The sequence below is a fragment of the Mus musculus genome, chromosome 7 (genome assembly GCF_000001635.26).
Source record: "Mus musculus strain C57BL/6J chromosome 7, GRCm38.p6 C57BL/6J".
Classification (NCBI taxonomy): domain Eukaryota; kingdom Metazoa; phylum Chordata; class Mammalia; order Rodentia; family Muridae; genus Mus; species Mus musculus.
Genome location: NC_000073.6, coordinates 29,945,175 through 29,969,905, shown reverse-complemented (window position 1 = coordinate 29,969,905; position 24,731 = coordinate 29,945,175). Strand labels below are relative to the sequence as shown.

At 44.5% G+C, this 24,731-nt stretch overlaps 1 protein-coding gene, 1 long non-coding RNA gene and 2 pseudogenes across 8 annotated transcripts in view; 2 read left to right on the top strand and 2 right to left on the bottom strand.

The window, feature by feature from the left end:
• Positions 1-241: 241 nt before the first annotated feature.
• LOC115486460 lies at positions 242-4,342 on the bottom strand (annotated as a pseudogene).
• Mif-ps (macrophage migration inhibitory factor, pseudogene) lies at positions 4,251-4,809 on the top strand (annotated as a pseudogene).
• C230062I16Rik lies at positions 6,433-17,853 on the bottom strand. Of its 4 annotated transcripts, none has more exons than XR_003946630.1 (4): positions 15,950-17,853; positions 12,872-12,946; positions 8,887-9,013; positions 6,433-6,760 (listed from the first exon to the last, which is right to left on the bottom strand). It is a non-coding gene; the product is annotated as an RIKEN cDNA C230062I16 gene (long non-coding RNA). The 4 variants fall into 4 exon arrangements; XR_003946632.1 differs by lacking the exon at positions 15,950-17,853 and adding an exon at positions 13,185-13,581; XR_003946631.1 differs by lacking the exon at positions 15,950-17,853 and adding an exon at positions 13,189-13,581.
• Positions 15,758-24,731, top strand: part of Zfp74 (zinc finger protein 74) — a 21,488-nt gene continuing 12,514 nt past the window's right edge. For 2 of the 4 annotated variants that reach the window (XM_011250720.3, XM_030243015.1), the window contains exons 1-2: positions 15,758-16,051; positions 18,016-18,192. The gene's annotated coding sequence lies outside the window, so the exon portion shown is untranslated. The remainder of the gene's footprint in view (positions 16,052-18,015; positions 18,193-24,731) is intronic. The other 2 variants (NM_178384.4, XM_006540385.4) reach the window with 2 other exon arrangements.

Here is a 24,731-nt window from a genome sequence, read left to right as displayed (position 1 = left end):
TCTCTGTGTAGCCCTGGCTGTCCTGGAACTCACTCTGTAGACCAGGCTGGCCTGGAACTCAGAAATCTGCCTGCCTCTGCCTCCTGAGTGCTGGGATTAAAGGCGTGCGCCACCACTGCCCAGCTGGGTTTTCTATTTTGTACATGTGAGTCTAAGGCCAGCTTGTACTACACAACATCCCACGTCAAAGTAAAAATAATTTTTTGCATATTACGGAAAAAAGATTTGAAGATAGTAATAGTAGACGGTAGAAAACCCATGAAAACTGTATAGTTGTAATCAACACTAAAATCAGAGAAAAGAACATAAATTCCAGAAATACTTAGAAGATGGCATTTATAGGGCTTGGTGACTGCCTGGACTGGGTGGTAGGAGTGACTTCCCGACGTGAATTCTCTGGTGATGAGCGAGGTGTGCGTGTTGCTTGAAGGTTTTCTTGCATTCTTTACATTCATAGGGTCTCTCTCCTGTGTGGATTCTCTGATGTTGGGCAAGGGATCCACAGTAACTGAAAGCCTTCCCACAAACATTACACTCGTAGGGCTTCTCCCGAGTGTGAACTCACTGGTGCTGAGCAAGGTAGGAGTCATTGCTAAAGGCCTTCCCACACTTGATACACTCATAGGGCTTCTCCCCAGTGTGAACTTGCTGGTGCTGAGCAAGGTAGGCAATCTGGCTGAAGGCCTTCCTACATTCTTGGCACTTATACGGTTTTTCTCCGGTATGAATTCTCTGATGTTGAGCAAGGTGGGAATTTTGGCTGAAGGCCTTCCCACATTCCTTACATTCATAGGGTCTCTCCCCTGTGTGAACTCTCTGATGCACAGTGAGGTATGCACGAAGGCTAAATGCTTTCCCACAGACCCTGCACTCATAAGGTTTCTCTCCGGTGTGAACTCTCTGGTGTTGAGCAATGGATGACCTATTGCTAAAAGCTTTCCCACATTTGATATATTCATAGGGCTTCTCCCCAGTGTGAACTCTCTGATGTTGAGCAAGGTAGGCAAACTGGCTGAAGGTCTTCCTGCACACCTTACACCCATAAGGCTTCTCTCCAGTGTGAACTCCCAGGTGCTGAACCAGATGTGCATTCTGGCTGAAGGCCTTCCCACATTCCTTACACTTCCCACATACTTACTCTCTGGTGTGAATCCTGTGATGCTGGACAAGGTTGGATCTCTGGCTGAAGGCTTTCCCACATTTTATGCACGCATAAGGTTTCTCTCCAGTGTGGATTCTCTGATGGAGAGTGAGGGATGAGCTCTGGCTAAAAACCTTCTCGCAGACATTGCACTTCAGTCGTTTCTTCTCTGAGCAGATGATCTTGGGCTTAAGAGGCTCCGAGCTTTTTCTCAAGATCTTCTGGTGTGTGCCTTCTTTGTATGCCTTCTCATCTTCTGGGCTTGTCTGGTGCGTTTGAAGCAATGTGCTCTGGTGGAAACTTCCCCGAGGTCTGTTATCAGTGAAAGCTTCCAAAGCAATGGTCTCTTCTTCGAGACAAGCCTTTAAATTCCCGGGTGGCCTCTCGAAATGATGACCCGGACTCCATTCTTTCAGCCAACTGGGATACTCCAGGCCGAGACTTCTGAGTCCTTCGATTATCTTTCCAGGTGACTGCTCTTCACAGAGCTCCTGCTTTGGGATTAATTCTTCAGTCTCATGCACAGACTCCCAGCCTAAAAGTAACAATAACAAGTGTCTTCTCTATATGTATCTAGGAAACATGGTCATGAGAGTGTATCTGTGAAGAGAAGTATGGAAACTTTTATTTATTTATTTATTTATTTTTTTTGGTTTTTTTTTTTTTTGAGACAGGGTTTCTCTGTATAGCCCTGGCTGTCCTGGAACTCACTTTGTAGACCAGGCTGGCCTCGAACTCAGAAATCCGCCTGCCTCTGCCCTCCCAAGTGCTGGGATTAAAGGCGTGCACCACCATGCCTGGCTCAATATCAGACATTCTTATGGATGCTTTTAGGATCAGGAGACAATGATCGACTGCCTTTATCTTATTTTCTTTGACAAGACAAAAATAAGCAAGGAAATGTTAGTGCATGTCAGAAGGTACTAAGTGCTGCAGAAAAGGGAGTGGACAGGCAGTCCTGCGTCGGCACACAGAGGCCCTCAGGGCTAACACAGCACTAGTGATTTATTTACTCATCTTACATTGCTTTGTTAGAAATTGTATTTCTACAGAGTGGTCAAAAGATAAAATTTTCTCTTACCTTGTTTAAAAATTTTCTTACATTTCAAAATGTATTGGTGCTGGCAAGATGGTTCAGAGGGTAAGAGCACTGACTGCTCTTCCAAAGGTCCTGAGTTCAAATCACAGCAACCACATGGTGGATCACAACCACTCTTAACGAGGTCTGACGCCCTCTTCTGGCATGTCTGAAGTCAGCTACAGTGCACTTATGTATAATAATAAATACATTTTTGGGCTGGAGCAAGCAGGGACTGAGTGAGCGGGGTTGACCGGAGTGAGCACAGGTCCTAAAAATTCAAATCCCAGCAACTACATGAAGGCTCACATCCACCTGTATAGCTACAGTGTACTCATATACAATAAATAAATAAATCTTTAAAAATAATTTAGTGTGTGTGTGTGTGTGTGTGTGTGTGTGTAAGCCCATGCCACTTGACATGTGGACATTAGAAGACAACTTGCTAGAGTTGGTTCTCTCTGTCCAGTACTATTGCTTTTTTTTTTTTTTTTTTTTTTTTTTTTTGGCTTTTACAAGACAGGGTTTCTCTGTGTAGCCCTGGCTGTTCTGGAACTCACTCTGTAGACCAGGCTGGACTGGAACTTAAAAACCAACCTGTCAGTCGGGGCATGGTGGTGCGCGCCTTTAATCCCAGCACTTGGGAGGCAGAGGCAGGCAGAATTCTGAGTTTGAAGCCAGCCTGGTCTACAAAGTGAGTTCCAGGACAGCCAGGGCTACAGAGAAACCCTGTCTCAAAAAACAAAAAACAAACAAACAAAAAACCAAAAAAATAAAAGAAAAAGAAACCCACCTGTCTCTCCCACCCAAGTGCTGGAATTAAAGGTGTGTGCCACCACTGCCACTGCCCGGCTCCAGTACTATTTCTTAATTTAAGAAGTAACAAAATGGTGTTTTGTTCTATTTAAACTTCACATATGGTGTCTTAGTCAAGGTTTCTACTCCTGGACAAAACATCACGACCAAGGAGCAAGTTGGGGAGGAAAGGGTTTATTCAGCTTACACTTCCACATTGCTGTTCATCAACAAAGGAAGTCAGGACTGGAACTCAAGCAGGTCAGGAGGCAGGAGCTGATGCAGAGACTATGGAGGGATGTTACTTACTGGCTTGCTCAGCCTGCTCTCTTATAGAATCCAAGACTACCAGTCAGGGATGGCACCACCCACAAGGGGCCTTTCCCCCTTGATCACTAATTGAGAAAATGTCCCACAGCTGGATCTTGTAGAGGCATTTCTTCACCTGAAGCTCCTTTCTTTGTGATAACTCCAGCTTGTGTCAAGTTGACACATAAAACCAGCCAGTATACACAACATGGAGAAATGGCTCAAGTGATTATTAAGAGCAAGTACTGTTCTTTCAGAGAATCCAAGCCTGGTTCCATGTTTCCAGGATTACTAGTTCCACCTCTAGATAGCACTTGTAAACATGTATGCATGTATACACCACACACACACAGACACACACACACCATTGTGGTGGTTTGAATGAGAATTGCCCCTACAGCCTCTTATATTTGAATATTTGATCCCCAGTTGGTGGAACTGTTTGAGAAGGATTAGGAGGTGTGGCCTTGTTTGAAGAAGTATATCACTAAGGGTGGACTTTGTTTCAGAAGATCATACTATCCCCAGCAGCCCTCCCCCTCCCCCTCCCCCTCTCTCTTTCTCTCTCTTTATGTTTGTGGATCAGATGTAAGATACTGTTCCAGCATCAATGCCTCTCTGTCTGCAGCCTTTATCCCTGCCAAGGTGGTGATGGACTTCCCTTTGAAACTGTAAGCCCCAATAAACTGTTTCTTCCGTCTATAAGTTGCCTTGGTCATGGTGTCTCTTCACAGGAATCGAAAAGTAACTAGGATACACACACACACACACACACACAAAGTCCAAAAATAAAATAAATTCTAAACTCCATATATGTGACAATTGTTATTATGTGAGTGATTCATTTAATGATAACACACCAGGTTTAATTCAGCATCATTTACTACAACAGTTACCCATGAAAATGTCCTCTCAGAAAGCTGAGTGTGGGCTGGGTCACGTAGCTCAGGTCCCTGGCTTGGGTCACACCGCGCTTTGTACCGTCCTCCGGTCCACGCTCGCAGTCTCTCCGCCACCATGCCTATGTTCATCGTGAACACCAATGTTCCCCACGCCTCCGTGCCAGAGGGGTTTCTGTCTGAGCTCACCCAGCAGCTGGCGCAGGCCACCGGCAAGCCCGCACAGTACATCGCAGTGCACGTGGTCCCGGACCAGCTCATGACTTTTAGCGGCACGAACGATCCCTGCGCCCTCTGCAGCCTGCACAGCATCGGCAAGATCGGTGGTGCCCAGAACCGCAACTACAGTAAGCTGCTGTGTGGCCTGCTGTCCGATCGCCTGCACATCAGCCCGGACCGGGTCTACATCAACTATTACGACATGAACGCTGCCAACATGGGCTGGAACGGTTCCACCTTCGCTTGAGTCCTGGCCCCACTTACCTGCACCGCTGTTCTTTGAGCCTCGCTCCACGTAGTGTTCTGTGTTTATCCACCGGTAGCGATGCCCACCTTCCGGCCGGGAGAAATAAATGGTTTATAAGAGAAAAAAAAAAAAAAAGAAAGAAAAGAAAGCTGAGTGTGGACATAACCCTGGCTGAGGCAGTTTGGGCTATGGGGTTGGGAGAGGTATTTACTACAACAAAGCAGTCCTTCGTTTCTCCCCAGGGTTTCCTAGGCTGATCTGCAAATCTTCCTACACCACAAGCCTAAGCTTTTACCCAGTTGTTCCTCAAATGCTTGGTAGCTGGTCGCTCACTTTTGCTTTTGTGAAAATCTGGCATCTTCCTGCTACCCAGAATTCTCTGCCTCCTGCCTTTTCTCCTGGGTTTGCTTTATTTCACACTTTCTCTTTATACATGCCTTCTGTAGCCATCTCTGCTGCTAGCCTACCAACTGTTTGGTTATCTGTACATACAGGTAACACACATGTGGTACCTTGGGGTGAGGTGACTGAGAGGAGTGGTGTGGGAAGTGCAACTTGAGTGATGCTTGTGTTGATTAGAAAGAGGGTGGACTGTGGAGAGCTTTGGGGCCACTTAGCAGGAGTCTGACATTGGCCAAGGACAAGGAAAAGGGCTTCAGGCTGGAATCTGACATTAGGCCATGACATGGAAGTAAGCTCAGGCAGGAATCTAATTTTAGGCTGGAATAGGGAAGTAAGTTTAGGCAGGAATCTTAATTTTAGGGTGGAACCAAAGAAGTAGGCTTCAGGCAAGAATCTGATTTTGGGCCAAGACAGGGAAGTAGGCTCAGACATTTTGGCCATCCTGACAAGCCCTTAGAAACAGTGATCATGATCAATGGAGTGATCATGGGACTTTGTTTATTGCCTTGCTTGTTCCTTGACAATTTGTGTTTATTGTTCTGCTGGACCTTATTACTTGCATGTAATTAAAATGGTATAAAAGCAGATTGGGGAGCCGGGCGTGGTGGTGCACGCCTTTAATCCCAGCACTCGGGAGGCAGAGGCAGGCGGATTTCTGAGTTCGAGGCCAGCCTGGTCTACAAAGTGAGTTCCAAGACAGCCAGGACTACACAGAGAAACCCTGTCTCAAAAACACCAAGAAAAAAGTAAATAAACCCGCCTCAGCCTTGGAACTGGCTGGGATCATGCTACAGTGTTGTCTAATTGTCTTTTTCCTTTTAATCCTCACTCCTGCTCTGGAGAACCTGTGGACTGACTGACAGAGAAAGATAATGCTCTTGTAGATACACCAACACCGAATGGCCACTGAGTTCACACTAACAAGGTTCAAGGTACTTCAAGAGAATTCTTCTAGGTATGACAAAAAGAGAGGTTAAGCAACTTTTCTAGAGTTTTACTACATGTAAGAATCAGGATTTGACTCTCAGTGTAGGCCTAGAGTTCATCAAATCAGCAAAAGGCTATTTGTAGGGAATTACAGACCTGAGAAGCAGCAGGAGTCAGACAACGGATGAAAGGAGTTACTGGGGGCTGGAGAGATGGCTCAGCAGTTAGGACCACTGACTGCTCTTCCAGAGGTCCTGAGTTCAATTCCCAGCAGCCACATGGTGGCTCACAACCATCTATAATGGGATCTGATGCCCTCTTCTGGTGTGTCTAAACTGACAGTGTACTCACATATATTAAATAAATCTTAAGAAAAGAAAGAAAGAAAGAAAGAAAGAAAGAAAGAAAGAAAGAAAGAAAGAAAGAAAGAAAGGAAGAAAGAAAGGGAAGGAAGGAGTTACTGGAAAGAAGGATCAAAGCATGAGGAGAGAGGTCAGGTGCCCATGAGGATGGTGGCCTGGGAGGCCCCAGCTTCTTTCAGGCCCAAGACATTTGGGAACACGCCACAAAAAAGAACAAAGAGACATTCTCTTGAGTCAGGTTGAGCAGTCACCTCAGAGGTTGCTATCTATTTACTCTCCACTCACCTGTGGAGAAACTGTCTGTCAGCTCTGTCTTCACGGTCCATGGGTCTTTCCCTTGTTCCAACAGGAATATTACACTTGGCTTAGAAAAGCAAAGGCCTGTAAATATGAAAAGAAAGTTTTATCTATTTTATTCATATGACTACACTGTAGCTGTCTTCAGACACACCAGAAGAGGGCATCGGATTCCATTACAGATGGTTGTGAGCCACCATGTGGTTGCTGAGGATTGAACTCAGGACCTCTGGAAGAGCAGTTGGAGCTCTTAACCACTGAGCCATCTCTCCAGCCTTTCTTATTGAACTTTCACCTGTTTATTTTGAATTTTGTTTTTGTGACTCATTGTACTTGTTTTTGTTTTGTGTGTGTGTGTTTTTGTGACTCTTTTGTTGTTGTTAGTTGTTTTGTTTTGTTTTTTGTTTTTGAAAGAGTATAGAGTTGCTTGGGTATTGAAGAGGGAAGGGTCTGGTAGAGCTGAGGGAGGGGAAAACATGATCAAAATGTATTATGTGAAAAAATTAATAATAAAAAATCTGGGGCCGAAGAAATGGCTCACTAGTGAAAGAACCTAGTGGGGAAACCCCCACTCATATCTCGAGTCGGCGTACACCCGAAGAATCACGAACAGACCGTCTTGATGTAAATACACGAGGTAGTTTAATGGCGGAGCTCCGGGTCAAAACATATCTCACACAGGAGACAGTGGATTCGACCATGAGGCTTGAAAGCTAGGGGTTTTTATAGAAAAGGGTCTGGGACTGGGGGAGGAATTGGCGCAGTTTCACATGATTGGTCCATTTAAACATCAGCAGCCTGTACATGCAGATTGAGGTAACAGCAGAGCATCTGGTTAACATTTAACTTAGGCCAGAAGGGCGGGAGATAGGGAGGCGCAGGGCCAGTCAGGACATTCTTGTATGTCTTCCCTATCTTTATGGCTAGTTGGTTTCTGGGATGACTTTACAGCCTTTGTTCTTTGCTCTAGGCCCAAAAAGCTCTCCTAACTAGCAAGCCACATGAGTCATGGACCTTGAATAAACTTTCTGGCTAGGGCTTTGAAGTCTTGAATTTAGTTTTCTTTCTTTCACTAGAATAATACCCATGTAAAAGCATGGGGGTACAGTGTACACCTGTAATCACAGTTATGGGGGTGTACACCTGTAATCACAGCTGTTATAGAGACAGAAACAAGCAGAGCCCTGGAGCTCACTGGACAGCCAGTCTAGGAAATCATAGAGATCCAGGTTCAGTGAGACATTCTGTCTCAGAAAAGGTAGGGCTGGGGCTGGAGAGATGGCTCAGTGGTTAAGAGCACTGACTGCTCTTCCAGAGGTCCTGAGTTCAATTCCCAGCAACCACATGGTGGCTCACAGCCATCTACAATGGAATCTGATGCCCTCTTCTAGTGTGTGTCTGAAGACAGCAACAGTGTACTCACATACATAATAAACAAATAAATCTTTTTTTTTTTTTTTTTTGGTTTTTCAAGACAGGGTTTCTCTGTATAGCCTTGGCTGTCCTGGAACTCACTTTGTAGACCAGGCTGGCCTCAAACTCAGAAATCCGCCTGCCTCTGCCTCCTGAGTGCTGGGATTAAAGGCATGTGTCACCAAGCCCTGCTTTCTTACAGAACCTAGGACAATCAGTTCAGGGATGGCACCACCCACAATGGGTTGGGCTATCCCTAAGTGTCACTAATTAAGAAAATGTCCCTCAGGCTTGCCTGCAGCCCAATTTTATTCTTTAATATTTTTTTAAGATTTATTTTATTCATGTGAGTACACTGTAGCTGTCTTCGGACACACCAGAAGAGGGCATGAGATCCCATTACAGATGGTTGTGAGCCACCATGTGGTTGCTGGGAATTGAACTCAGGACCTCTGGAAGAGCAGTCAGTGCTCTTAACTGCTGAGCGATCTCTCCAGCCCCCAATCTTATTCTTTTTTTTTTTTAAGATTCTGATTAAAGGTATGTTTTCTAATATTTATTTATTTATTTATTATATGTAAGTACACTGTAGCTGTCTTCAGACACTCCAGAAGAGGGCATCAGATCTCATTACGGATGGTTGTGAGTTACTATGTGGTTGCTGGGATTTGAACTCAGGACCTTTGGAAGAGCAGTCGGTGCTCCTAACCGCTGAGCCATCTCACCAGCCCCCCCAATCTTATTCTTAATTGAGGTTCCTTCTTCTCAGATGACATAGAGCTAGCCAGCACACTCACCCAGAGACACCAGGATTCTATAGTTCTCCAACATCACACAACTGTACAAATGCCTTTGAGAAGAATTCAGGCAACCCCATTCCTCTTGGGGGAAGTCTACTGCCACATCTCTGAAGGTCACCAGCTCCTGAATTAAAAGAAAGAAAAGGAAATAATCTCCCACTCACCGTGTTCACCCTATCTACTCAGCACCTGGCACAAAGTACTTCACTACTCAAGCAACAGCTTCAACAACCGTTCTTCATTCCAATAGAGTAGGAATATGAGGACGCTCCCTGGAGCCACAACCCCAAATATGTCAGCTACGTTCTTTCTCAGGGCCTCTGTGTTTCTCAGACCATTCTGAACAGTGCTCCTACCTCAATTCCCTACTGCTCTAACTGGTCTTGCTGTATGTATGTACATAGGTATGTATGTATTTATGTTTTATTTTATGTTTTTGAGACAGGGTTTCATGTATCCCAGACTGGCCTCAGATTCTCTGTGTCCCTGAAGATGACCTTGAGCTCTTGATTCTCCTGCCTCTGCCTCGAGAGTGCTAGGATTACAAGTGTGCACTATTACACCTAGTTTATGAGGTCCTGGGGTTCAGGGTTTTGTGCACACTAGGCAAATACTCTATCATCAGAGCCCCATTCACAGCCCTCTGCTTGCTTTGTTTATTTCGTGTCCCCTTCCCCAGTGACTGAAATGTAACACTACCAGGACAGTGAGTTTGCATCGGTCCCTGCTGTGTCCCCAGTGGTACAAAAGTACAGGCACTCACAAAGCATTCAGATACTCACTGAGCAATTTGAATGAATGAATGAATGAATGGTTGAACATTTCAAGAAGCTCAAGGGAGAGGGTGTGGCTGGAGAGATGGCTCAGTGGTTAAGAGTACTGACTGCTCTTCCAGAGGTCCTGAGTTCAATTCCCAGCACCCACATGGTGGCTCACAACCATCTGTAATGGGATATGATGCCCTCTTCTGGTTTGTCTGAAGACAGCTACAGTGTACTCACATATATAAAATAAATCTTAAAAAAAAAAAAAAAGCTGGGCATGGTGGCGCACGCCTTTAATCCCAGTACTTGGGAGGCAGAGGCAGGCGGATTTCTGAGTTCGAGGCCAGCCTGGTCTACAGAGTGAGCTCCAGGACAGCCAGGACTACACAGAGAAACCCTGTCTCAGGAAAAAAAAAAAAGCTCAAGGGGATGAGAATGGCCCACTGTACACAGTGGCACAGCTCTGGAAATTGTGCATAGACTGGACAGAACCAACTGTTTTTGTGTACAGAAATGGAAACTTCATTTCTAATTTTGCTTCTGCCTCCAGGGGACAGGGCAGAGTTCTTAAAGATCTGGAGCTAAGCTATGATTCAGTTGCACTCCAGGTTTCTTTATGTGAAACACCCCAAACAACACAACAACAACAACACCACAATACCACCACCACTACCACCACCACCACCACCACAACAAGCCATATTTTTCCATTCTTTTTTTTATTATTATTATTTTTATTTATTACGTATTTTCCTCAATTACATTTCCAATGCTATCACAAAAGTCCCCCATACCCACCCGCCCACTTCCCTACCCACCCATTCCCATTTTTTTGGCCCTGGCGTTCCCCTGTACTGGGACATAAAAAGTTTGTGTGTCCAATGGGCCTCTTTTTCCAGTGATGGCCGACTAGGCCATCTTTTGATACCATTCTTTTTTTTTTTTAAAGATTTATTTTTGTGTCTGTGTGTCTGTGTAGACATGAGTGCAGGTACCTGTGGAGGCCAGAAGGGGGCGTCAGAAATCCCCTAGAGCTGGAGTACTGGCAGTGTTGAGCTGTCTTACATGGGGACTCAAAACCTCTGCAAGAGCAATCCCTCTCACCCTCACCCTCTTGCTCGTCTGTATATGATCATCAAAAAAAATATGCACAGGGTTGGCTGCAGGCTGCTCAGTGGCAGGAGTGCTTGCCTCCAATGCCAAAGGCCCTGAGTTTCATTACCAGTGCTGCATTTGTTGTTGTTGTTGTTTCTTGTTTTCAAGACAGGATTTCTCTGTGTAGCCCTGGCTGACCTGGAACTCACTTTGTAGACCAGGCTGGCCTCAAACTGAGAAATCCACCTGCCTCTGCCTCCCAAGTGCTGGGATTAAAGGCACACACCACCACTGTCCGGCTGGCGCTGCATTTTTTTAAAAAAGGCTTAAGTCCCAAATTCACAATTAATTTGTCCCCTAACAAATGATGTACTCAGCCTCTCCACATGCAGAGTCAACCAACCTTGATGAAAATGTTGCAGGCAGCTGGGCATGGTGTGCGGCAGGAGAATTTCAAGTTTAAGAAGCCTAAAGCTGTCAGAGCGGGGATGAAACAGATTGAAAGCCGGGAGAATAGAAGCAGAGAGCCAAGTTAAGAGACTATAGCCACACTGCACATGGGAGATGACAGTTCAAAATGGGAAGGAAGCTGTGTGGTCAGTGGAACGTAGTCCCGTTCTAGCTCTGTTTGCAGGTAGAATGGACCCAGCTCCTCATGGAACTGTAGCACGTGCAATGGAGATAAGCATGTCTGTAAGAGCTCCTTAGTTCCCTGGTTTGCTGCCCCGTTTCAGCCTCAACCCATTCAGTTTATTCTCAATTGCGAGAGAGAGAGAGAGAGAGAGAGAGAGAGAGAGAGAGAGAGAGAGAGACCCTACTCAAGTGAGCACAGATCACATCACCTCCCATTCCCGAATTTCATTCAGCTGGAAGACGTTTGCATTTGAGATAACTACTCTGCAACCACAGGAACAACTCAGTCGGCAGTTAGATATGAAAGTCAAGTTCAGGGATGAGAGCTAGCTGGGTGGAGTGGTGTACACCTTTAGTGCCATCAGTCATGAGGCAGAAACAAGTGCTACACAGGAAGACCCTGATTCCAATGGAGGTAAAAAGGATTTAGATGCACAAAGCGTATTTTAAGTCATGAGACAAGATGAGATTACTAAAGCAGCCAATGTAGGTAAAAGAGGAAGCCCCCCCCCCCCGAACTAAATCTGTGGTTCCCCATGTTCTTAAAATTTGTTCATGCATGATGATTTTTGCAAAGTATCTAGAATTAAGCTGACCTTTATCTTAAATAAGGGGGAATAGCATGCCAAGATGAGGGCATAGTATGTGTAAGACCACCCATCACAAATGCATATAGGGCTGGGGAGGTGGATCATACTTAAGAGGGTTGCTATGCTCTTGCAGAGAATCCAAATTCAGTTTCCAGCATTCAGGTCAGGTGGCTCACAAGTGCCTGTAACTCCAGCAACAGAGGACCTGACTCCCTCTTCTGGCCTGTGTGGGCAGCAGCACACAGGTGGCACACACTCACACAGATAAGCACACATATGCTTAAAAAAAAATCTTTTGAGGGGCTGATGAGATGGCTTAGTGAGTAAGAGCACCTACTGCTCTTCCAAAGGTCCTGAGTTCAAATCCCAGCAACCACATGGTGATTCACAACCCTCTGTAATGAGATCTGATGCCCTCTTCTGGGGTGTCTGAAGACAGCTACAGTGTACTTACATATAGTAAATAAATAAATGAAAAAAAATCTTTTGAAAAAAGACAAAAATTGGGCTGGAGAGATGGCTCAGTGGTTAAGAGCACTGACTGCTCTTCCGGAGGTCCTGAGTTCAAATCCCAGCAACCACATGGTGGCTCACAATCATCTTTAATGAGATCGGATGCCCTCTTCTGGAGTGTCTGAAAACAGCTACAATGTACTTACATAAAATAAATATATAAATCTTTTTTAAAAAAAAAAAGACAAAAATTTACAATTTAAGGTAGTGAGCTGACAGAATGACTTTCACACAGAGCGAAAGAAATTAATATAAAATCAAGCGAGACAGCCAGGGATGGGACTCCCATGCTGGATAGGCCAAATCATTTCAGCAGCAGGGAAGTTAATGTCAGCTCACTTTGAAAGGTGGGAAGGGAATTAAAGGAGAGAGAATATACCAGCTCACCTGGTGCACGGCTTTAAGAAGTCCGACAGCCACTCTTCCTCTCAGCTCCTCCTAAGAAATGGCGATCTGGGCTAGCTGAGATGGGAAAAGAACACGGCAAACTTGGCATTCCTCTCAGCATCCACATTACCTACCATCTGATGTTCCTTCCTCCTGTTGCAACCTTCCCTTCAGTAAACAGAGTTGGTAGAGACATAGGAATTGGTTTGCATACGATATAATCCATGCTCAAGTCATTTTCAATTTATTCCTTGGGCAGCAACTTTACAGAGCTTACAGAAAAGACACTGGGTGACAGTTTCAGGAAACTCACATACTCAAAGTCTCAAAGACGACATTGCCAGCCACTGTCACACACATGGATGTACATGATGTCAGATGTTCACTCTCTCCTACACGTCTCAGACGCTCTGGTGCCACAGGCTGCCATCACTAACAACGGACTTACATTCTAGTCACAAGGAGGCTCCCCGATGATGCACAAGGGGGAAAGGGAAGGTACCAGGCATAGATTCAGTCGCACATTGGGTGACAGGCTCGCAGAACTGTAACAACCATTTCCTACTTCCAGGGACGCACAGAAGGCCTGGCGACCAGATTCCAGGTGGACACTCCCCAGCCACTTCCCTGTCTCGCTTCTTCCCTGAAGGCTCTGGAATGTTCTCCACTCCAGCTGCCACAAGTTGGAGAATCTAGCCTCTGAGTAGGAGGGGGACGGGGGGGGGGGGGGGGGGGGAAGCTCCTCTGTTGCCTGGGCTCCCAGAGGACATTGGGAAATGTAGTCTGGATAGAAGGGACTATAGCACCTTGGAGTTCAGTGGGACGGACAAGCCTCAGTCCTAATGTCTCTTCTCACCGCCAAACCACGTGTATACAGACACAAATGCAAGCAGAACACCCATGCACATAAAGTAAACTGAAAATATTTTAATTATTTTTACTTTTTATGTGTATGAGTATTTTTGCCTATATCTTTGGGGCATCAGTTCCCAGAGTGCTCTTAATTGCTGAGCCTTTTCTTTTCTCTTTCTTTTTCTTTCTTCCTTCCTTTCTTTCCAAGATTTATTTATTTTATGTATATGAGTACACTGTCACTGTTTTCAGACACACCAGAAGAGAGCATCGGATTCCATTACAGATGGTTGTGAGACACCATGTGGTTGCTGGGAATTGAACTCAGGACCTCTGGAAGAGCAGAGGGTGCTCCTCTTAACCACTGAGCCATCCCTCCAGCTCCTTGCTAAGCCTTTTCTCTAGTCCCTTCACAGATCTTTTTGTGGGATGGAACCCAGGTTGTCAAGCATGCCAGGCAAGCACTCTGCCACTCAGCCATGCCCTCCGTATTGTCTTCATCTGACTCTGTACTTCATTCAAACACATAGTATTTTTCTTCAGGAAAAATTTCAAGATTTTGAGAATAATACCTAACTCTCTGAGTGTGTATGTATGTACACAATTCTTGGAGTGTAACAGTGGAAAACATGATTTGCTGGGTTAGGCAAACATTTCTGGAGTCATGTGTGCTTGATTGTGTTCACAGTATATATGATATTTGTGATGTTTAAATGTGCTGTGGTAGATTTGTGGAGAGTGTCAGATTGAGTCGGACAAACGTTGAAGGGTTAGAATCATGGATATGTGTTTGTGTATGGAATTCTCTGTGGTGTCTGATTAGGAACCAACACTGTATGGGAGAAGCTATCTGTGGTGCTGGGATAGACAGAAAATAAAAGTTAGGATGGGGGTGGGCCTGTCAAACAGAAGCTGGGCGATTTATCTGAGCTTGAGGCCAGTTTGGGCTACATGTCAAGCGATGGCAAATTCAAGAAGTTTATTTGACAGCAACAATATTATGAAAGGAAAAGAGAAACAAACTATTGCTTAGAGTTCTATATTCTGTGTGAAATAAAATAATGTTGCTTAAATACTATGATAAAGGAACTATGTACACTATACTATCTATCTAAAGCAGGGGCTGAGAGACAGATTAGGCATCAAGAGTACTTGTTGCTCTTGAAGAGGACCCATGTTTCATTCCCAGAACTCTCAGGGAGTGGTTCACAAGCACAGGCCACTCCAGTTTCGGGGAATCGGATGCCCCCTTCTGGTCTCTCTGTGTATTGCATGCATGAACTGCAGACAAAATACTCAAAACACGTCAAGTAGAAATAAATAAACCTTTAAAACAAACAAACAAACAACAACAACAACAAAAAACCCTTGTTCACTAAAGAGTATTATCAGGACAATAAAAGGACAAATTACTCCTACAGCAAGGGTGGAAAGTATTTGTAAAAACGTATATCTAATAACGTCCCCCTCCCCAGTGGTGATTGTTTTGTTTTGATGGAGAGAGAACGGCTAACTGGTACAAGGGTCTAGTTGACTAGTAAATGGCTCCGTTTCCTTAGGATCTAGTTAGTATGTAGACATTGCTCAGCAATGGTGTTTACAATCCTACGTTAACAGTCCAGTAACACTGTCGGTCAGAACAAGGAGTCTACGAAGTATAGACAAAAGCATGTTTCTGACAAAATTGGAAGATAGCAATGAAACGCTGCAAGAGAACACCCAGCCATGATTACAAAAGTGGTTGCAAATTCACACAGTTTTAAATGTCACTGAACTTCAAGGTCTCTTAACTCTATAAACTCCACACCCTGACCCCATAGTCTAGTTCTCACACACACGTATTCACGTAACTCCTCCTTCTGCCTGCTACCAAGAGTTTGTGACTCCGGAGGACCATCCCCATCATAAAGAGGTAGACAATCTCGGGAGAGAGCCCTGATCCAAGGGAACTAAACAAACTCAGCCGTGCTCTCTTCCTGGCTCAGACTCCCTAACCCTGAAAGTCTCATAGCCGAGGGCCAGTTTTTCATTTGGGTGAGCACAGGTCTCGGGCCGCGAAGGGCTCTGGGAAATGTAGTTCAAAGCAAGAACGCAAGGGATCCTTTCGGATTCTTCTCAGTTGCAAGTTGCACCCCCAGGCTGTGAATGCCAGGCCGCGGGGTAGCCGCTGCTACAAAACCCGCCCAGGCTCAAGCCGGTCCCCCTGCCGCAGCGCCGCGCCCTTACCCGAGCCTTGGCCACTCTCCTGACTCGCACGCCGAAGGCCAGACCCGCCCGGCGAGCCGCGCGGCCCTCTGGGAAGTGCTACCCTGCGCCTAGCGGACCCAGGTTTGTGGGTCTTCTTTCCCAGCCTAGCAGCACCAGGCCGTAGCCCGGAGGCTGTGAGCCTTGGGCGGCGTCGGGTTGGGGGATCGAGACCCGTGGCCCGGCTCAGCGTTGAGTCCCGGAAGCCGTGAGCTGGAGGCCAGGACTCTTTGTGCTGGGTGGAAGCCAGGGCCCTGTAGAGCGGTCGCGGGTGTGGGTAGAGGACGGGATGCCTGCGGTTTGCAGCAGCCGTGATGTGACTATAATTTGCTCGTTATCCTTTATGTGCCTTTACGAACGTGGGTGCACATGTGATGGCTGAGATAATGAATGAATGCATTAATGAAAAACTCTGTGGGTGGAAGTTAGGCGGGTAGGATTGTGTGGAGATGTGTGAAGACCGCGTTTGAACGAGTGCTACCTTTAGCCGTTTATAATAATTGAAAATATTTTTATATGAAGCATCAGTATCTCCAGGACTTGACTATTTTCCTGTATTGACAAACTGTCTTGTGTACATGACAGGCGAAATTCATTTGCCTTGCAGCCCAACTCCATTTCCCAAATAGCAAGATACAGAAAAGCCCAAAGACTAAAAATTATTTATTTCTCCTAGTCAGTCATGCAGCTCCTGACAAATTGACTTCTTTACACTCGTGAGCATGAACGCGTACATTTATGTGCTCATATAAAGAGCATGGCCTCTTAAAAGAGCAGTAACGGGCTGGAGAAATGGCTCAGTGGTTAAGAGCACCGGCTGCTCTTCCAGAGGTCCTGAGTTCAATTCCCAGCAACCACATGGTGGCTCATAACCATCTCTAATAGGATCTGATGCCCTCTTCTGGTGTGTCTGAAGATGGCTACAGTGTACTCACATAAAATAAACAAATCTAAAAAAAAGAAAAAAAAAGAGCAGTAACATCATATATACAGTTCTGTAACTTACGGCTCTTATTTAACCATTGATGTTGTTAACATATTGACATCAACAATTACACATTTCAAGTGTATACCATTTAAACACACACACACAACACACACACACACATATATATATCCTGATTAATTTCTGTTTTCAACCTCTTGAAGTTATAAACCAAGTTCATGCAGAACTGTTTGGCAATGCTGTAATGTACCCCATTTCCTCCCTCATACCTCCTCTTGTTTCCTCCCTCTCTTCGGGTGGCTTTTAGAAGTGGAGTTGATATGTTAACAAGCATATCCTTATTAAAATCTTCCAAAATCTAAATAATTATACCCAATGTAAAGTTCTAACATCCTACAATATTACTGAAATAATCAATGCATCAGTATTTCAGTAATATTGGAATAGAGATATACCCTGGATAGCAATGAATACTGTAAGTAACAGAATCTTTACCTTCATAGTTATAAAATAAAATTTAGGTTGCAATGAGAGACCAAACCTTTTGGGTTCAGACTCCGTCTCCTCTTAGAGAACCTGACCTAAGGTGGAACTTAAAGTTAGCTAACAGGCCAATAGCTAGCATCAGTTTCCAGGCTACACCCCAACAAGACCTGTGCCTACCAGTTTCCAGGTTACCCCCCAACAAAACCTGCTTCTGGCACCAGATCTGCACCTCCAGGTTACAAGCCTGACCCTGACACTTCCCTTCCTAACAACCAACATAAGGAGGAAAGCAGGAGTTAAGTTTATGGTTTGGCTTAAATTTATATTAAAGGCCATAATGAATCCCCAATCAGGTGTGCACCAGGCTAGATACCTTCTTCTTGCCTCTATAAATGCTTGCCTGAAACTGAACTCAGGGCACCGTGTTTCTGCTGTGTCAGGGTTGGCAGGGAGCCCATGAGACCCTAATGTGACTGCATTGGATGGGGCTCCTTGGTGGTCTTTTTGGGGTTCATGAAGGTTTCATGGCACAACAGCAGTACTCGTTAGCAAGATCAATCATTTAAGTAAAGATCTCTTTTGTGATTTGTTTCCTAAGGTGGTGCTCTGTTTTCAGCTCTCATTTTCAGAGTTCTTCCTGCGCTGAGGAGCCTTTTATAAACTCAATATTTATTGAATGTTGGACATATATCAGTCAATTGTTGGTGTGTGGGATATAGCAGCGAACAAAAGAAGCAGTGACCCCCCCCCCTCTCATGATGCTTACATTGCCGAGGACCAGATAATAAACAAAGTAAGTAAATATGAACCATATCAGATGCTGAAAAATACTTAGAAAAAAAAAAGTCAAAATAGGAGGCTATTTAGAATTAGAGATGGGAAGTAGAGTCTAGATGGAGGGCCAGGGAGGACAGAAAAGGAGCGGTAGATGACAGGAGGAACACAGCGAGGTTCAAGTACAACGGAGAAAGGGTTATTCCATACAGGGAACATGCAGTTGTCAAGGTTTTGATGTTTTCATGCTTGCTCTGATGAACACACTGGCAGTGGCTGAAACAGCCAAGGAGGGGGAAGGCCAGGGGTGGCTGGGTGGGGGGAGAGCAGAGGAAGTTGGGCTTCGTAGACCGCAGTACCTTGAGTGAGATGGGAGGTATTTTGAGCATGTGGATAATAATCTATCTGCTCAATGGCAGCTTTTGCTGCTCTGGTGACAGCTGGAAAAGGAGTGAAGAAGGGTCAGGGGTGGGGTGAGGGAGGGGGCAGAAAGACCAATTAGGAAGTTTTTTTTTGTTTTTTTGTTTTTGTAAGATTTATTTATTATATAAGTACACTGTAGCTGTCTTCAGACACACCAGAAGAGGGCATCTGATCTCTTTATGGGTGGTTGTGAGCCACCATGTGGTTGCTGGGATTTGAACTCAGGACCTTGGAAAGAGCAGTCAGTGTTTTAATCGCTGAGCCATCTCTCCAGCCCCAGGAAGATCTTAGAATAGTCCAGGGGAAATATGTTGGAGATCAGGACCAGCAGTAGTAACAGGCAGTACACTCAATACAGCATAAAACAGAGCTGTGGCGGTAGGTGGCTGCAAGAGCAGAGCCACCATGTGACTGTAACAAGATGGCACAGTGTTTATTCATAGACTGCAAATGTAAGTTAAGAATTCAATTCTTTTTTTTTTGGTTGCTTTGTTTGTTATTTGAGACAGGTTTTCCCTGTGTAGCTCTTGCTGTCCGGGAACTTGCTTTGTAGACCAGGCTGGACATGAACTCAGAGATCTGCCTGCCTCTGCCTCCCAAGTGCTGGGATTAAAGGCATGCACCACCACTGTCTGGCTAAGAACTCAGTTCTTGAGAATGGAGGGGGATCTTACTTGAGGAGAAAATGAGATTCTGGTTTGGGATATAGTATGTGCAGTGTGATACATTCGTTCAAATTGAAATGTCACATTGGCAGTTGTATATACAAGTGTGATGTGCAGGAGACCTGGGATGGGGAATTACCATTACAAATGATCCTGAAAACAGAAGAGTGAATGAGAACACCTAAGACAGAAAAGGTAGAGGTGAAAGACCCACTGGGGGTCACTCTAACATGACATCTGACAGGTAGTGGAGAATCAGTAAAAATGATTGACAGAGACTAGCTAGAACAGTCAGAGGGAACTAGGTCAATGTGTTACCCTCAACACGAGGAACAAGTCTATTTTAATGAAAACAGTGTCAATATCCAGAGAGGGTTCTGAAGACTGAGAAAGATGATGCACTGAATTTAGTAACATAAAATTCACTGGTGTCTCAGGAAGCAAGTTCTGTGGATTATGGAGCCAAGGAGAAGAACAGAAGAAAACCTGAAGAGATCAAATTTAGACAGCTCTTAATAAATCCACCCCCACCCAATACATACACACCAAAAGGGTAAATATGATCAAAATATACTGGATGAAATTCTCAGAGAACTCAGCAGAAATGAGGGAGATAAATGTATGTCCTTACGTAGTCAGAGTACATAGGATCAGAGGGCAGAGTATGCCTTAGCTTGGGAGATGATCATGCTGGTAGGAGAGGAGGGGAAGGAGGAGGGGGGAGAAGAGGAGGAGGAAGAGAAATTAATGGGGCAAGGCACAGGTAGCAGAGTGGCTGTGCTGGTGGGAGCTTATAAACTCTCATGGTGACTAGACTGCAGGAGGCCCAGCCTGTCTCAGCCAAGAGACTGGAAAGAGGTCTTAGGGTGTTGAAGAGAAAGAAAAACAAAACAAATATAAAACCACATCAGCACTTGAAGCAAGCAGGAATAATGTGAAAGAGAGGCAAGGAGACCTTCAGTTAAAATGAATTGATATTTTTATTGTGGGTTTTTGAAAAAGCTTTATCTTGTAGGTGGGCGTGGTGGTTTACACCTTTAATCTCAGCACTGGGGGAGGCAGAGGCAGGCAGATCTCTGTGAGTTCAAGACCAGCTTGGTCTCTGGAGTGAGTTTTGGGACAGCCAGGGCTACAAAGAGTAAGCCTGTCTTGAAAAAACATTAATAATAATGATGATGCTTGTAAAAGAGAGTCCTATGGAATCAATTCAATGTCCCTCAACCCTATAAAAGGAAAACATCTCTCTTTTTTATATAAACTGTCCTTAATTTTAAAAATTGATGAGAGAATTGTTTTCTTTAGGAAAATACTTCAGTTAGTAATAACAGAAGAAGTAACAGTGACAGTGACACTCCAACTGTCACCTCTTTTTGAGAAATAGTCTTGCCATGTAGCCCAGGCCAACCCCAAACTGGTCACCTGCATCATATCCAGATTTGTTCCGTTACAAGAGCCCTGACAACTGAAAGTGGAAACTCTCTGTCTTGTCCCCTTACTCCAGCTCCTCCCCAGCTCTAGCAGGCTTCTTTGTCTTTCATTGCCTCCCTAGTCGCATTTCTTGGTTTGCTCAGTTCAAAACTGACAATCTGGGCTCAGTGAGGAAGATCACTCGTTGCTCTTGCAGAGAACCCACGTTGGAGTCTCAGCATCTACACAGCTAGCAACTGCCTATAACTTCCGTTCCAGAGGATGCAAGGATACTGCACAGACATACATGTAGACAAAATACCCATCCATAAAAAATAAAAATAAACCCTTCCCGACCCCTCTCTCCCCTGAGACAGTTTTTCTGAGTACCCCTGGCTGTCCTAGAATTCACTCTATAGACTAGACTCTACAGCCCACCTGCCTCTGCCTCCCAAGTGCTGGGATTAAAGGTGTATGCCACCATGGCACAGCAAGAATTATTATTTTTTAATTCTTTCTTCCTTCCTTCCTTCCTTCCTTCCTTCCTTCTTCCTTTCTTTCTGGCAGTCAGTTTTTTTTTTTTTTAATTAATTATCATTGATGTTATTCTTTTTTGAAAATTTTCCTTTTTACTTATCCTTCTCTTATATATATTACATCCTGACTGCACTCCCCCCTCTTCCCTCCCCTCAGTACCTCCTCTGCCTCCTCCCTCACCACTTTTTGTTCAGATCTAATCCTTAACTTTCCCTCAGAAAAAAGCAGGCATTCCAGGGACCTCAACCAAACATGGCATAACAAGGCACATATTCTCACATCAAAGCTGGATGAGGCAACCCAGTGTGAGGAAAAGGGTCCCAAAGGCAGGTAAAGAGTCAGAGCAGCCCTAGCTCCCACTGTCAGGAGTCCCACAGGGACACAGCCATAACATACATGGAGAAGGCTCCTACAGGCTCCCTGATCTCTGGAAGACCACTTGAGTCCTGGTCAGCTGACTCTGTGCTGGCCCCATTTCTTAGTTTAAGCAAATATGTAAAATAATACTATCACTATAATACTATGTCTGTACGTGTGTATGTGTGTGGGGGGGGGGGCAGTGCTTGGATGCCAGAAGAAGACATTAGATCCCCTGGTGCTGGACTTTTTTTTTTTTTTTTAAGATTTATTTATTTATTATATGTAAGTACACTGTAGCTGTCTTCAGACACTCCAGAAGAGGGAGTCAGATCTTGTTACGGATTGTTGTGAGCCACCATGTGGTTGCTGGGATTTGAACTCGGGACCTTCGGAAGAGCAGTCGGCGCTCTTAACCACTGAGCCATCTCACCAGCCCAGTGCTGGACTTATACATGGTTGTGATCAGATCCCATTACCTGATGTGGGGTTCAAACTCAGATCCTCTGGAAGATCAGCAAATGTTGCACACAGCACAGTCATCTCTCCAGCCCTGGGTATTCTCTCTCTTCCTTCCTTCCTTCCTTCCTTCCTTCCTTCCTTCCTTCCTCCCTTCCCTTCCCTTCCTTCCCTTCCTTCCCTTCCTTCCCTTCCTTCCCTTCCCTTCCCTTCCTTCCTTCCTTCCTTCCTTCCTTCCTTCCTTCCTCCCTTCCCTTCCCTTCCTTCCCTTCCTTCCCTTCCTTCCCTTCCTTCCCTTCCCTTCCCTTCCCTTCCCTTCCCTTCCCTTCCTTCCCTTCCCTTCCCTTCCTTCCCTTCCTTCCCTTCCTTCCCTCCCTTCCCTCCCTTCCCTCCCTTCCCTTCCTTCCTTCCTTCCTTCCTTCCTTCCTTCCTTCCTTCTTCCTTCCTTTGATTTATTTATTTGTTTATTTATTTTATGTATATGAGTACATTGTTGCTATCTTCAGGCACTCCAGAAGAGGGCATCAGATCTTGTTACAGATGGTTGTGAACCACAATGTGGTTGCTGGGATTTGAACTCAGGACCTCTGGAAGAGCAGTCAGTGCTCTTAACAGCTGAGCCATCTCTCCACCCCTGAGCCCTGGTTTTAAATTGGTATATAAATAAGCAAAATTGAAAGTTTAGAAGTGAAATAACCATACTTACCATGCTGATTTTACCTATTTTGAAGCATGGTATTTATTTTGGCTCATTTTTATGAGCTATTTCTTGTAGCGGTAGTTAGCCTGCCCTGAGCTCCCAGCGGGTCACATGCATGCACCCAAGAGCTCTCTGGATTTACAAATGAAAGGCATACACACATGTCAGTTAATTTTGATATGTCTTGACTAGCTCATTGACTGGGCACTTTGTCTAGCAACCCCTCTCCTCCGGTATTCCAGAATGAACACCTTTAAAAATCTATATTTCATCTCTGCTACCCCAGAACCAATTGGGGTAGAGGCTACTAGGACCACTTTCCTGAATTCTTACATGCAGTTTATCTTTCTGCTTCCCCTTCATGGTGATCTTCCATCTTCCCCTCTCTCTGTCCCAAGCCCGGGAATCCTAAAAGTCCTGCCTCTGTCTGCACAGCCATTGGCCACCGGCAACTTTATTTCCCAATCAGAGCTGGGTGTGTGTGTGTGTGTGGGGGGGGCAGGCTTCCTTTAGCCTACATGTGGGACACAGCAAACAGGTTTTCTGGTAACACAATCAGCACGAGAACACAAGCCACTACATTTCCCCTTTTTGTCCACTAAAAAGACCTTTTCTTTCCAAAATACATGGAACATAATTGTAACAGTCATGTAAACTATGAGGTATGGTATATATTAAAAGTATCTAGTACATCAGTTTTGCCAATTTAGATAAAATACTCTACCTTCTATCCTAACTTAAAGACCTATCAATACTGTAGCTGAATAATGTTCTGATTTTAGCTTTCATTACTATCTGAAAACTATCCTTTCAAATCTACATCATCTCACTCAATGCTAAACAACTTGAGTTTGATTATGAGACTATAACTGGTCTTCAACCCCATCAGAAATCTGAGAACAAATTACTACCTGAATATGTGGGACACATAAAAACATAGCTTCTAACACCTAAACAAATTGCAGAGACGGCTGACTACCTGGACAGCCACTAGTTTCTTATAACGGAGCATCTGTCTTCAGCCTTCTGGCCCAGAACCATCTGACAGACCTTGAAATGAAGCAGGAACTATGAAGGACTAGCTTACTTTGTATTGGCAGAGCTAAACTGTCAACAATCCCACAGTATTTTTTATCTGTAGATGAATAGGACAACTTTTGTCCAGTGGCTACACTGTCATAACTGGAGTAACTCTATATGGAGGTTTTGATGATCAAATTCTTCTCTGAAAGGGGACGGGGAAGCTGTCAGGAGCAGACATGTCTCATTATCAAATGATCCTTAATAATGAAATAACATTAAATTTCACATTCTGTGGACTACTGATGTTTTTTTGAAGACTATTTATGTAAAGTATATCTGAACTGTTAAGCCTTAACTACTCTTTTTATTTGAGTAAATTGAAAACACTTTATTATAATTAAATCAGAGTCTAACATTACCATGAGTTTGCTATCTGGCCCTTAACTTGTGTTACTTAATCGTCCTGAACAGTTTGTAATAACAGTTATTAGAAGAACTGGGTCAAAGCTTTGTATTCTTTTTTTAAAAAAGATTTATTTATTATTATATATAAGTACACTGTAGCTGACTTTAGACACACCAGAAGATGGCGTCAGATCTCATTATGGATGGCTGCGAGCTGTACCATGTGGTTGGTGGGAATTGAACTCAGGACCTTCGGGAGAGCAGTCAGTGCCCTTACCCGCTGAGCCATCTCTCCAGCCCCACCTTGTATTCTTAATTGAGTTGCATAGGCACAATGCCTATCTAAGAGTAACAATATTAATTTCAAACTTTGTATCAATATACAGATTTATACCAATGAAAACCTTAATTTTACACCAATATATAAATTCTGTACCAATGTAAGAAATTGTAACCTCAATTTTGCATCAATTATAAAGATTACCATCAGTATAAGATTATGGCTACACGGGGACTGGAGAGATGGCTCAGTGGTTAAGAACAAAAAACCAAGAAAAAAAAAATTAAGTATATGTGTCTTCG